The 14,581-nt window shown below is 40.9% G+C and overlaps 1 protein-coding gene across 4 annotated transcripts in view; it reads left to right on the top strand.

The window, feature by feature from the left end:
- Positions 1-14,581, top strand: part of PARP3 (poly(ADP-ribose) polymerase family member 3) — a 73,864-nt gene that overhangs the window by 23,649 nt on the left and 35,634 nt on the right. The window lies entirely within an intron of this gene.

Raw genomic sequence — 14,581 nt, 5'->3', positions numbered from 1 at the left:
AAGATTACACCATAATCCAGCAGAACCAAGACTGCGTCCTCGTGGTGCAGAGCAGGGATTGGACACAAGGTGGCGGTCACACACTGCGTAGTTATAGAGCTCAATCTCCGAGTACCGAACCGATGGAAAATATGGAGGCGAGAACCAATGTACAGAGACATATAACACATAATATACAAAAATCATAATGACACAGATAACCGTGATAACTCTCTGAGTACAGATAATGTAGTAGATGTCACCTGCAGTCCTATGTAACACCACAGATAACACAGTGATAACTCTCTGAGTACAGATAATGTAGTAGATGTCACCTGCAGTCCTATGTAACACCACAGATAACACAGTGATAACTCTCTGAGTACAGATAATGTAGTAGATGTCACCTGCAGTCCTATGTAACACCACAGATAACACAGTGATAACTCTCTGAGTACAGATAATGTAGTAGATGTCACCTGCAGTCCTATGTAACACCACAGATAACACAGTGATAACTCTCTGAGTACAGATAATGTAGTAGATGTCACCTGCAGTCCTATGTAACACCACAGATAACACAGTGATAACTCTCTGAGTACAGATAATGTAGTAGATGTCACCTGCAGTCCTATGTAACACCACAGATAACACAGTGATAACTCCCTGAGTACAGATAATGTAGTAGATGTCACCTGCAGTCCTATGTAACACCACAGATAACACAGTGATAACTCTCTGAGTACAGATAATGTAGTAGATGTCACCTGCAGTCCTATGTAACACCACAGATAACACAGTGATAACTCCCTGAGTACAGATAATGTAGTAGATGTCACCTGCAGTCCTATGTAACACCGCAGATAACATAGTGATAACTCTCTGAGTACAGATAATGTAGTAGATGTCACCTGCAGTCCTATGTAACACCACAGATAACACATTGATATCTCTCTGAGTACAGATAATGTAGTAGATGTCACCTGCAGTCCTATGTAACACCACAGATAACACAGTGATATCTCTCTGAGTACAGATAATGTAGTAGATGTCACCTGCAGTCCTATGTAACACCACAGATAACACAGTGATAACTCTCTGAGTACAGATAATGTAGTAGATGTCACCTGCAGTCCTATGTAACACCACAGATAACACAGTGATAACTCCCTGAGTACAGATAATGCAGTAGATGTCACCTGCAGTCCTATGTAACACGACAGATAACACAGTGATAACTCTCTGAGTACAGATAATGTAGTAGATGTCACCTGCAGTCCTATGTAACACCACATATAACACAGTGATAACTCCCTGAGTACAGATAATGTAGTAGATGTCACCTGCAGTCCTATGTAACACCACCAATAACACAGTGATATCTCTCTGAGTACAGATAATCTAGTAGATGTCACCTGCAGTCCTATGTAACACCACAGATAACACAGTGATAACTCTCTGAGTACAGATAATGTAGTAGATGTCACCTGCAGTCCTATGTAACACCACAGATAACACAGTGATAACTCTGAGTACAGATAATGTAGTAGATGTCACCTGCAGTCCTATGTAACACCACAGATAACACAGTGATAACTCTCTGGCTACAGATAATGTAGTAGATGTCACCTGCAGTCCCATGTAACACCACAGATAACTGTGATAATTCTCTGGCTACAGAAAATGTAGTAGATGTCACCTGCAGTCCTATGTAACACCACAGATAACAGTGATAACTCCCTGAGTACAGATAATGCAGTAGATGTCACCTGCAGTCCTATGTAACACCACAGATAACACAGTGATAACTCTCTGAGTATAGATAATGTAGTAGATGTCACCTGCAGTCCTATGTAACACCACAGATAACACAGTGATAACTCTCTGAGTATAGATAATGTAGTAGATGTCACCTGCAGTCCTATGTAACACCACAGATAACACAGTGATATCTCTCTGAGTATAGATAATGTAGTAGATGTCACCTGCAGTCCTATGTAACACACAGATAACACAGTGATAACTCTCTGAGTATAGATAATGTAGTAGATGTCACCTGCAGTCCTATGTAACACCACAGATAACACAGTGATAACTCTCTGAGTACAGATAATGTAGTAGATGTCACCTGCAGTCCTATGTAACACCACAGATAACACAGTGATAACTCCCGGAGTACAGATAATGTAGTGGATGTCACCTGCAGTCCTATGTAACACCACAGATAACACAGTGAAAACTCTCTGAGTACAAATAATGTAGTAGATGTCACCTGCAGTCCTATGTAACACCACAGATAACACAGTGATAACTCTCTGAGTACAGATAATGTAGTAGATGTCACCTGCAGTCCTATGTAACACCACAGATAACACAGTGATATCTCTCTGAGTATAGATAATGTAGTAGATGTCACCTGCAGTCCTATGTAACACCACAGATAACACAGTGATAACTCTCTGAGTATAGATAATGTAGTAGATGTCACCTGCAGTCCTATGTAACACCACAGATAACACAGTGATAACTCTCTGAGTACAGATAATGTAGTAGATGTCACCTGCAGTCCTATGTAACACCACAGATAACACAGTGATAACTCCCGGAGTACAGATAATGTAGTGGATGTCACCTGCAGTCCTATGTAACACCACAGATAACACAGTGAAAACTCTCTGAGTACAAATAATGTAGTAGATGTCACCTGCAGTCCTATGTAACACCACAGATAACACAGTGATAACTCTCTGAGTACAGATAATGTAGTAGATGTCACCTGCAGTCCTATGTAACACCACAGATAACACAGTGATAACTCTCTGAGTACAGATAATGTAGTAGATGTCACCTGCAGTCCTATGTAACACCACAGATAACACAGTGATAACTCTCTGAGTACAGATAATGTAGTAGATGTCACCTGCAGTCCTATGTAACACCACAGATAACACAGTGATAACTCTCTGAGTACAGATAATGTAGTAGATGTCACCTGCAGTCCTATGTAACACCACAGATAACACAGTGATAACTCCCGGAGTACAGATAATGTAGTAGATGTCACCTGCAGTCCTATGTAACACCACAGATAACACAGTGATAACTCTCTGAGTACAGATAATGTAGTAGATGTCACCTGCAGTCCTATGTAACACCACAGATAACACAGTGATAACTCTCTGAGTACAGATAATGTAGTAGATGTCACCTGCAGTCCTATGTAACACCACAGATAACACAGTGATAACTCTCTGAGTACAGATAATGTAGTGGATGTCACCTGCAGTCCTATGTAACACCACAGATAACACAGTGATATCTCTCTGAGTACAGATAATGTAGTAGATGTCACCTGCAGTCCTATGTAACACCACAGATAACTCAGTGATAACTCTCTGAGTACAGATAATGTAGTGGATGTCACCTGCAGTCCTATGTAACACCACAGATAACACAGTGATATCTCTCTGAGTACAGATAATGTAGTAGATGTCACCTGCAGTCCTATGTAACACCACAGATAACACAGTGATAACTCTCTGAGTACAGATAGTGTAGTAGATGTCACCTGCAGTCCTATGTAACACCACAGATAACACAGTGATAACTCTCTGAGTACAGATAATGAAGTAGATGTCACCTGCAGTCCTATGTAACACCACAGATAACACAGTGATAACTCCCGGAGTACAGATAATGTAGTGGATGTCACCTGCAGTCCTATGTAACACCACAGATAACACAGTGATAACTCTCTGAGTACAAATAATGTAGTAGATGTCACCTGCAGTCCTATGTAACACCACAGATAACACAGTGATAACTCTCTGAGTACAGATAATGTAGTGGATGTCACCTGCAGTCCTATGTAACACCACAGATAACACAGTGATAACTCTCTGAGTACAGATAATGTAGTAGATGTCACCTGCAGTCCTATGTAACACCACAGATAACACAGTGATAACTCCCGGAGTACAGATAATGTAGTAGATGTCACCTGCAGTCCTATGTAACACCACAGATAACTCAGTGATAACTCTCTGAGTACAGATAATGTAGTGGATGTCACCTGCAGTCCTATGTAACACCACAGATAACACAGTGATATCTCTCTGAGTACAGATAATATAGTAGATGTCACCTGCAGTCCTATGTAACACCACAGATAACACAGTGATAACTCTCTGAGTACAGATAATGTAGTAGATGTCACCTGCAGTCCTATGTAACACCACAGATAACACAGTGATAACTCCCGGAGTACAGATAATGTAGTGGATGTCACCTGCAGTCCTATGTAACACCACAGATAACACAGTGATAACTCTCTGAGTACAGATAATGAAGTAGATGTCACCTGCAGTCCTATGTAACACCACAGATAACACAGTGATAGCTCCCGGAGTATAGATAATGTAGTGGATGTCACCTGCAGTCCTATGTAACACCACAGATAACACAGTGATAACTCTCTGAGTACAGATAATGTAGTAGATGTCACCTGCAGTCCTATGTAACACCACAGATAACACAGTGATAGCTCTCTGAGTACAGATAGTGTAGTAGATGTCACCTGCAGTCCTATGTAACACCACAGATAACACAGTGATAACTCTCTGAGTACAGATAATGTAGTAGATGTCACCTGCAGTCCTATGTAACACCACAGATAACACAGTGATAACTCCCTGAGTACAGATAATGTAGTAGATGTCACCTGCAGTCCTATGTAACACCGCAGATTACATAGTGATAACTCTCTGAGTACAGATAATGTAGTAGATGTCACCTGCAGTCCTATGTAACACCACAGATAACACAGTGATAACTCTCTGGGTACAGATAATGTAGTAGATGTCACCTGCAGTCCTATGTAACACCACAGATAACACAGTGATAACTCCCTGAGTACAGATAATGTAGTAGATGTCACCTGCAGTCCTATGTAACACCACAGATAACACAGTGATAACTCTCTGGGTACAGATAATGTAGTAGATGTCACCTGCAGTCCTATGTAACACCACAGATAACACAGTGATAACTCCCGGAGTACAGATAATGTAGTAGATGTCACCTGCAGTCCTATGGAACACCACAGATAACACAGTGATAACTCCCTGAGTACAGATAATGTAGTAGATGTCACCTGCAGTCCTATGTAACACCACAGATAACTCTGATAATTCTCTGGCTACAGATAATGTAGTATATGTCACCTGCAGTCCTATGTAACACCACAGATAACACAGTGATAACTCTCTGAGTACAGACAATGTAGTAGATGTCACCTGCAGTCCTATGTAACACCACAGATAGCACAGTGATAACTCTCTGAGTACAGACAATGTAGTAGATGTCACCTGCAGTCCTATGTAACACCACAGATAACACAGTGATAACTCCCTGAGTACAGATAATGTAGTAGATGTCACCTGCAGTCCTATGTAACACCACAGATAACTCTGATAATTCTCTGGCTACAGATAATGTAGTAGATGTCACCTGCAGTCCTATGTAACACCACAGATAACACAGTGATAACTCCCTGAGTACAGACAATGTAGTAGATGTCACCTGCAGTCCTATGTAACACCACAGATAACACAGTGATTACTCTCTGAGTACAGATAATGTAGATGTCACCTGCAGTCCTATGTAACACCACAGATAACACAGTGATAACTCCCTGAGTACAGATAATGTAGATGTCACCTGCAGTCCTATGTAACACCACAGATAACACAGTGATAACTCTCTGAGTACAGATAATGTAGTAGATGTCACCTGCAGTCCTATGTAACACCACAGATAACACAGTGATAACTCTCTGAGTACAGATAATGTAGTAGATGTCACCTGCAGTCCTATGTAACACCACAGATAACACAGTGATAACTCCCTGAGTACAGATAATGTAGTAGATGTCACCTGCAGTCCTATGTAACACCACAGATAACACAGTGATAGCTCTCTGAGTACAGATAATGTAGTAGATGTCACCTGCAGTCCTATGTAACACCACAGATAACACAGTGATAACTCTCTGAGTACAGATAATGTAGTAGATGTCACCTGCAGTCCTATGTAACACCACAGATAACACAGTGATAACTCACTGAGTACAGATAATGTAGTAGATGTCACCTGCAGTCCTATGTAACACCACAGATAACACAGTGATAACTCTCTGAGTACAGATAATGTAGTAGATGTCACCTGCAGTCCTATGTAACACCACAGATAACACAGTGATAACTCTCTGAGTACAGATAATGTAGTAGATGTCACCTGCAGTCCTATGTAACACCACAGATAACACAGTGATAACTCCCGGAGTACAGATAATGTAGTGGATGTCACCTGCAGTCCTATGTAACACCACAGATAACACAGTGATAACTCTCTGAGTACAGATAGTGTAGTAGATGTCACCTGCAGTCCTATGTAACACCACAGATAACACAGTGATAACTCTCTGAGTACAGATAATGAAGTAGATGTCACCTGCAGTCCTATGTAACACCACAGATAACACAGTGATAACTCCCGGAGTACAGATAATGTAGTGGATGTCACCTGCAGTCCTATGTAACACCACAGATAACACAGTGATATCTCTCTGAGTACAGATAATGTAGTAGATGTCACCTGCAGTCCTATGTAACACCACAGATAACAGTGATAATTCTCTGGCTACAGACAATGTAGTAGATGTCACCTGCAGTCCTATGTAACACCACAGATAACTGTGATAACTCTCTGAGTACAGATAATGTAGTAGATGTCACCTGCAGTCCTATGTAACACCACAGATAACACAGTGATAACTCCCGGAGTACAGATAATGTAGTAGATGTCACCTGCAGTCCTATGTAACACCACAGATAACTCAGTGATAACTCTCTGAGTACAGATAATGTAGTGGATGTCACCTGCAGTCCTATGTAACACCACAGATAACACAGTGATATCTCTCTGAGTACAGATAATGTAGTAGATGTCACCGGCAGTCCTATGTAACACCACAGATAACACAGAGATAACTCTCTGAGTACAGATAATGTAGTAGATGTCACCTGCAGTCCTATGTAACACCACAGATAACACAGTGATAACTCTCTGAGTACAGATAGTGTAGTAGATGTCACCTGCAGTCCTATGTAACACCACAGATAACACAGTGATAACTCTCTGAGTACAGATAATGTAGTAGATGTCACCTGCAGTCCTATGTAACACCACAGATAACACAGTGATATCTCTCTGAGTACAGATAATGTAGTAGATGTCACCTGCAGTCCTATGTAACACCACAGATAACACAGTGATAACTCCCTGAGTACAGATAATGTAGTAGATGTCACCTGCAGTCCTATGTAACACCGCAGATTACATAGTGATAACTCTCTGAGTACAGATAATGTAGTAGATGTCACCTGCAGTCCTATGTAACACCACAGATAACACAGTGATAACTCTCTGAGTACAGATAATCTAGTAGATGTCACCTGCAGTCCTATGTAACACCACAGATAACACAGTGATAACTCCCTGAGTACAGATAATGTAGTAGATGTCACCTGCAGTCCTATGTAACACCACAGATAACTCTGATAATTCTCTGGCTACAGATAATGTAGTAGATGTCACCTGCAGTCCTATGTAACACCACCAATAACACAGTGATATCTCTGAGTACAGATAATGTAGTAGATGTCACCTGCAGTCCTATGTAACACCACAGATAACACAGTGATAACTCTCTGAGTACAGATAATGTAGTAGATGTCACCTGCAGTCCTATGTAACACCACAGATAACACAGTGATAACTCCCTGAGTACATATAATGCAGTAGATGTCACCTGCAGTCCTATGTAACACCACAGATAACACAGTGATAACTCTCTGAGTACAGATAATGTAGTAGATGTCACCTGCAGTCCTATGTAACACCACAGATAACTGTGATAATTCTCTGGCTACAGATAATGTAGTAGATGTCACCTGCAGTCCTATGTAACACCACAGATAACAGTGGTAACTCTCTGAGTACAGATAATGTAGTAGATGTCACCTGCAGTCCTATGTAACACCACAGATAACACAGTGATAACTCTCTGAGTACAGATAATGTAGTAGATGTCACCTGCAGTCCTATGTAACACCACAGATAACACAGTGATAACTCCCTGAGTACAGATAATGTAGTAGATGTCACCTGCAGTCCTATGTAACACCGCAGATAACATAGTGATAACTCTCTGAGTACAGATAATGTAGTAGATGTCACCTGTAGTCCTATGTAACACCACAGATAACACAGTGATATCTGTCTGAGTACAGATAATGTAGTAGATGTCACCTGCAGTCCTATGTAACACCACAGATAACACAGTGATAACTCTCTGAGTACAGATAATGTAGTAGATGTCACATGCAGTCCTATGTAACACCACAGATAACACAGTGATAACTCTCTGAGTACAGATAATGTAGTAGATGTCACTTGCAGTCCTATGTAACACCACAGATAACACAGTGATAACTCTCTGAGTACAGATAATGTAGTAGATGTCACCTGCAGTCCTATGTAACACCACCGATAACACAGTGATAACTCTCTGAGTACAGATAATGTAGTAGATGTCACCTGCAGTCCTATGTAACACCACCGATAACACAGTGATATCTCTCTGAGTACAGATAATCTAGTAGATGTCACCTGCAGTCCTATGTAACACCACAGAAAACACAGTGATAACTCTCTGAGTACAGATAATGTAGTAGATGTCACCTGCAGTCCTATGTAACACCACAGATAACACAGTGATAACTCTATGAGTACAGATAATGTAGTAGATGTCACCTGCAGTCCTATGTAACACCACAGATAACACAGTGATAACTCTCTGAGTACAGATAATGTAGTAGATGTCACCTGCAGTCCTATGTAACACCACAGATAACACAGTGATAACTCCCTGAGTACATATAATGCAGTAGATGTCACCTGCAGTCCTATGTAACACCACAGATAACACAGTGATAACTCCCTGAGTACAGATAATGTAGTAGATGTCACCTGCAGTCCTATGTAACACCACAGATAACTCTGATAATTCTCTGGCTACAGATAATGTAGTAGATGTCACCTGCAGTCCTATGTAACACCACCAATAACACAGTGATATCTCTGAGTGCAGATAATGTAGTAGATGTCACCTGCAGTCCTATGTAACACCACAGATAACACAGTGATAACTCTCTGAGTACAGATAATGTAGTAGATGTCACCTGCAGTCCTATGTAACACCACAGATAACACAGTGATAACTCCCTGAGTACATATAATGCAGTAGATGTCACCTGCAGTCCTATGTAACACCACAGATAACACAGTGATAACTCCCTGAGTACAGATAATGTAGTAGATGTCACCTGCAGTCCTATGTAACACCACAGATAACACAGTGATAACTCTCTGAGTACAGATAATGTAGTAGATGTCACATGCAGTCCTATGTAACACCACAGATAACACAGTGATAACTCTCTGAGTACAGATAATGTAGTAGATGTCACTTGCAGTCCTATGTAACACCACAGATAACACAGTGATAACTCTCTGAGTACAGATAATGTAGTAGATGTCACCTGCAGTCCTATGTAACACCACAGATAACACAGTGATAACTCCCTGAGTACATATAATGCAGTAGATGTCACCTGCAGTCCTATGTAACACCACAGATAACACAGTGATATCTGTCTGAGTACAGATAATGTAGTAGATGTCACCTGCAGTCCTATGTAACACCACAGATAACACAGTGATAACTCTGAGTACAGATAATGTAGTAGATGTCACATGCAGTCCTATGTAACACCACAGATAACACAGTGATAACTCTCTGAGTACAGATAATGTAGTAGATGTCACTTGCAGTCCTATGTAACACCACAGATAACACAGTGATAACTCTCTGAGTACAGATAATGTAGTAGATGTCACCTGCAGTCCTATGTAACACCACCGATAACACAGTGATAACTCTCTGAGTACAGATAATGTAGTAGATGTCACCTGCAGTCCTATGTAACACCACCGATAACACAGTGATATCTCTCTGAGTACAGATAATCTAGTAGATGTCACCTGCAGTCCTATGTAACACCACAGATAACACAGTGATAACTCTCTGAGTACAGATAATGTAGTAGATGTCACCTGCAGTCCTATGTAACACCACAGATTACACAGTGATAACTCTATGAGTACAGATAATGTAGTAGATGTCACCTGCAGTCCTATGTAACACCACAGATAACACAGTGATAACTCTCTGAGTACAGATAATGTAGTAGATGTCACCTGCAGTCCTATGTAACACCACAGATAACACAGTGATAACTCTCTGAGTACAGATAATGTAGTAGATGTCACCTGCAGTCCTATGTAGCACCACAGATAACACAGTGATAACTCTCTGAGTACAGATAATGTAGTAGATGTCACCTGCAGTCCTATGTAACACCACAGATAACACAGTGATAACTCCCTGAGTACGTATAATGCAGTAGATGTCACCTGCAGTCCTATGTAACACCACAGATAACACAGTGATAACTCCCTGAGTACAGATAATGTAGTAGATGTCACCTGCAGTCCTATGTAACACCACAGATAACTCTGATAATTCTCTGGCTACAGATAATGTAGTAGATGTCACCTGCAGTCCTATGTAACACCACCAATAACACAGTGATATCTCTGAGTACAGATAATGTAGTAGATGTCACCTGCAGTCCTATGTAACACCACAGATAACACAGTGATAACTCCCTGAGTACGTATAATGCAGTAGATGTCACCTGCAGTCCTATGTAACACCACAGATAACACAGTGATAACTCTCAGAGTAGAGATAATGTAGTAGATGTGACCTGCAGTCCTATGTAACACCACAGATAACTGTGATAATTCTCTGGCTACAGATAATGTAGTAGATGTCACCTGCAGTCCTATGTAACACCACAGATAACACAGTGATAACTCCCTGAGTACAGATAATGTAGTAGATGTCACCTGCAGTCCTATGTAACACCACAGATAACACAGTGATAACTCTCTGAGTACAGATAACGTAGTAGATGTCACCTGCAGTCCTATGTAACACCACAGATAACACAGTGAAAACTCTCTGAGTACAGATAATGTAGTGGATGTCACCTGCAGTCCTATGTAACAGCACAGATAACACAGTGATAACTCCCTGAGTACAGATAATGTAGTAGATGTCACCTGCAGTCCTATGTAACACCACAGATAACACAGTGATAACTCCCTGAGTACAGATAATGTAGTAGATGTCACCTGCAGTCCTATGTAACATCACAGATAACACAGTGATATCTCTCTGAGTACAGATAATGTAGTGGATGTCACCTGCAGTCCTATGTAACAGCACAGATAACACAGTGATAACTCTGAGTACAGATAATGTAGTGGATGTTACCTGCAGTCCTATGTAACAGCACAGATAACACAGTGATAACTCTGAGTACAGATAATGTAGTAGATGTCACCTGCAGTCCTATGTAACACCGCAGATAACACAGTGATATCTCTCTGAGTACAGATAATGTAGTAGATGTCACCTGCAGTCCTATGTAACACCACAGATAACACAGTGATAACTCTGAGTACAGATAATGTAGTGGATGTCACCTGCAGTCCTATGTAACAGCACAGATAACACAGTGATAACTCCCTGAGTACAGATAATGTAGTAGATGTCACCTGCAGTCCTATGTAACACCACAGATAACACAGTGATAACTCCCTGAGTACAGATAATGTAGTAGATGTCACCTGCAGTCCTATGTAACATCACAGATAACACAGTGATATCTCTCTGAGTACAGATAATGTAGTGGATGTCACCTGCAGTCCTATGTAACAGCACAGATAACACAGTGATAACTCTGAGTACAGATAATGTAGTGGATGTTACCTGCAGTCCTATGTAACAGCACAGATAACACAGTGATAACTCTGAGTACAGATAATGTAGTAGATGTCACCTGCAGTCCTATGTAACACCGCAGATAACACAGTGATAACTCTCTGAGTACAGATAATGTAGTAGATGTCACCTGCAGTCCTATGTAACACCACAGATAACACAGTGATTACTCTCTGAGTACAGATAATGTAGTAGATGTCACCTGCAGTCCTATGTAACACCACAGATAACACAGTGATGACTCTCTGAGTACAGATCATGTAGTAGATGTCACCTGCAGTCCTATGTAACACCACAGATAACACTGATAACTCCTTGAGTACAGATAATGCAGTAGATGTCACCTGCAGTCCTATGTAACACCACAGATAACACAGTGATAGCTCTCTGAGTACAGATAATCTAGTAGATGTCACCTGCAGTCCTATGTAACACCACAGATAACACAGTGATAACTCTCTGAGTACAGATAATGTAGTAGATGTCACCTGCAGTCCTATGTAACACCACAGATTACACAGTGATAACTCTATGAGTACAGATAATGTAGTAGATGTCACCTGCAGTCCTATGTAACACCACAGATAACACAGTGATAACTCTCTGAGTACAGATAATGTAGTAGATGTCACCTGCAGTCCTATGTAACACCACAGATAACACAGTGATAACTCTCTGAGTACAGATAATGTAGTAGATGTCACCTGCAGTCCTATGTAGCACCACAGATAACACAGTGATAACTCTCTGAGTACAGATAATGTAGTAGATGTCACCTGCAGTCCTATGTAACACCACAGATAACACAGTGATAACTCCCTGAGTACGTATAATGCAGTAGATGTCACCTGCAGTCCTATGTAACACCACAGATAACACAGTGATAACTCCCTGAGTACAGATAATGTAGTAGATGTCACCTGCAGTCCTATGTAACACCACAGATAACTCTGATAATTCTCTGGCTACAGATAATGTAGTAGATGTCACCTGCAGTCCTATGTAACACCACCAATAACACAGTGATATCTCTGAGTACAGATAATGTAGTAGATGTCACCTGCAGTCCTATGTAACACCACAGATAACACAGTGATAACTCCCTGAGTACAGATAATGTAGTAGATGTCACCTGCAGTCCTATGTAACACCACAGATAACTCTGATAATTCTCTGGCTACAGATAATGTAGTAGATGTCACCTGCAGTCCTATGTAACACCACCAATAACACAGTGATATCTCTGAGTACAGATAATGTAGTGGATGTCACCTGCAGTCCTATGTAACACCACAGATAACACAGTGATAACTCCCTGAGTACGTATAATGCAGTAGATGTCACCTGCAGTCCTATGTAACACCACAGATAACACAGTGATAACTCTCAGAGTAGAGATAATGTAGTAGATGTGACCTGCAGTCCTATGTAACACCACAGATAACTGTGATAATTCTCTGGCTACAGATAATGTAGTAGATGTCACCTGCAGTCCTATGTAACACCACAGATAACACAGTGATAACTCCCTGAGTACAGATAATGTAGTAGATGTCACCTGCAGTCCTATGTAACACCACAGATAACACAGTGATAACTCTCTGAGTACAGATAACGTAGTAGATGTCACCTGCAGTCCTATGTAACACCACAGATAACACAGTGAAAACTCTCTGAGTACAGATAATGTAGTGGATGTCACCTGCAGTCCTATGTAACAGCACAGATAACACAGTGATAACTCCCTGAGTACAGATAATGTAGTAGATGTCACCTGCAGTCCTATGTAACACCACAGATAACACAGTGATAACTCCCTGAGTACAGATAATGTAGTAGATGTCACCTGCAGTCCTATGTAACATCACAGATAACACAGTGATATCTCTCTGAGTACAGATAATGTAGTGGATGTCACCTGCAGTCCTATGTAACAGCACAGATAACACAGTGATAACTCTGAGTACAGATAATGTAGTGGATGTTACCTGCAGTCCTATGTAACAGCACAGATAACACAGTGATAACTCTGAGTACAGATAATGTAGTAGATGTCACCTGCAGTCCTATGTAACACCGCAGATAACACAGTGATATCTCTCTGAGTACAGATAATGTAGTAGATGTCACCTGCAGTCCTATGTAACACCACAGATAACACAGTGATAACTCTGAGTACAGATAATGTAGTGGATGTCACCTGCAGTCCTATGTAACAGCACAGATAACACAGTGATAACTCCCTGAGTACAGATAATGTAGTAGATGTCACCTGCAGTCCTATGTAACACCACAGATAACACAGTGATAACTCCCTGAGTACAGATAATGTAGTAGATGTCACCTGCAGTCCTATGTAACATCACAGATAACACAGTGATATCTCTCTGAGTACAGATAATGTAGTGGATGTCACCTGCAGTCCTATGTAACAGCACAGATAACACAGTGATAACTCTGAGTACAGATAATGTAGTGGATGTTACCTGCAGTCCTATGTAACAGCACAGATAACACAGTGATAACTCTGAGTACAGATAATGTAGTAGATGTCACCTGCAGTCCTAT

Source organism: Phyllobates terribilis, unplaced genomic scaffold (genome assembly GCF_046119375.1).
Source record: "Phyllobates terribilis strain yellow unplaced genomic scaffold, ASM4611937v1 Scaffold_8__6_contigs__length_399053987, whole genome shotgun sequence".
Classification (NCBI taxonomy): Eukaryota; Metazoa; Chordata; class Amphibia; order Anura; family Dendrobatidae; genus Phyllobates; species Phyllobates terribilis.
The sequence above is the reverse complement of the archived record's forward strand: the minus strand, read 5'-3'. Positions and strand labels throughout refer to the sequence as shown.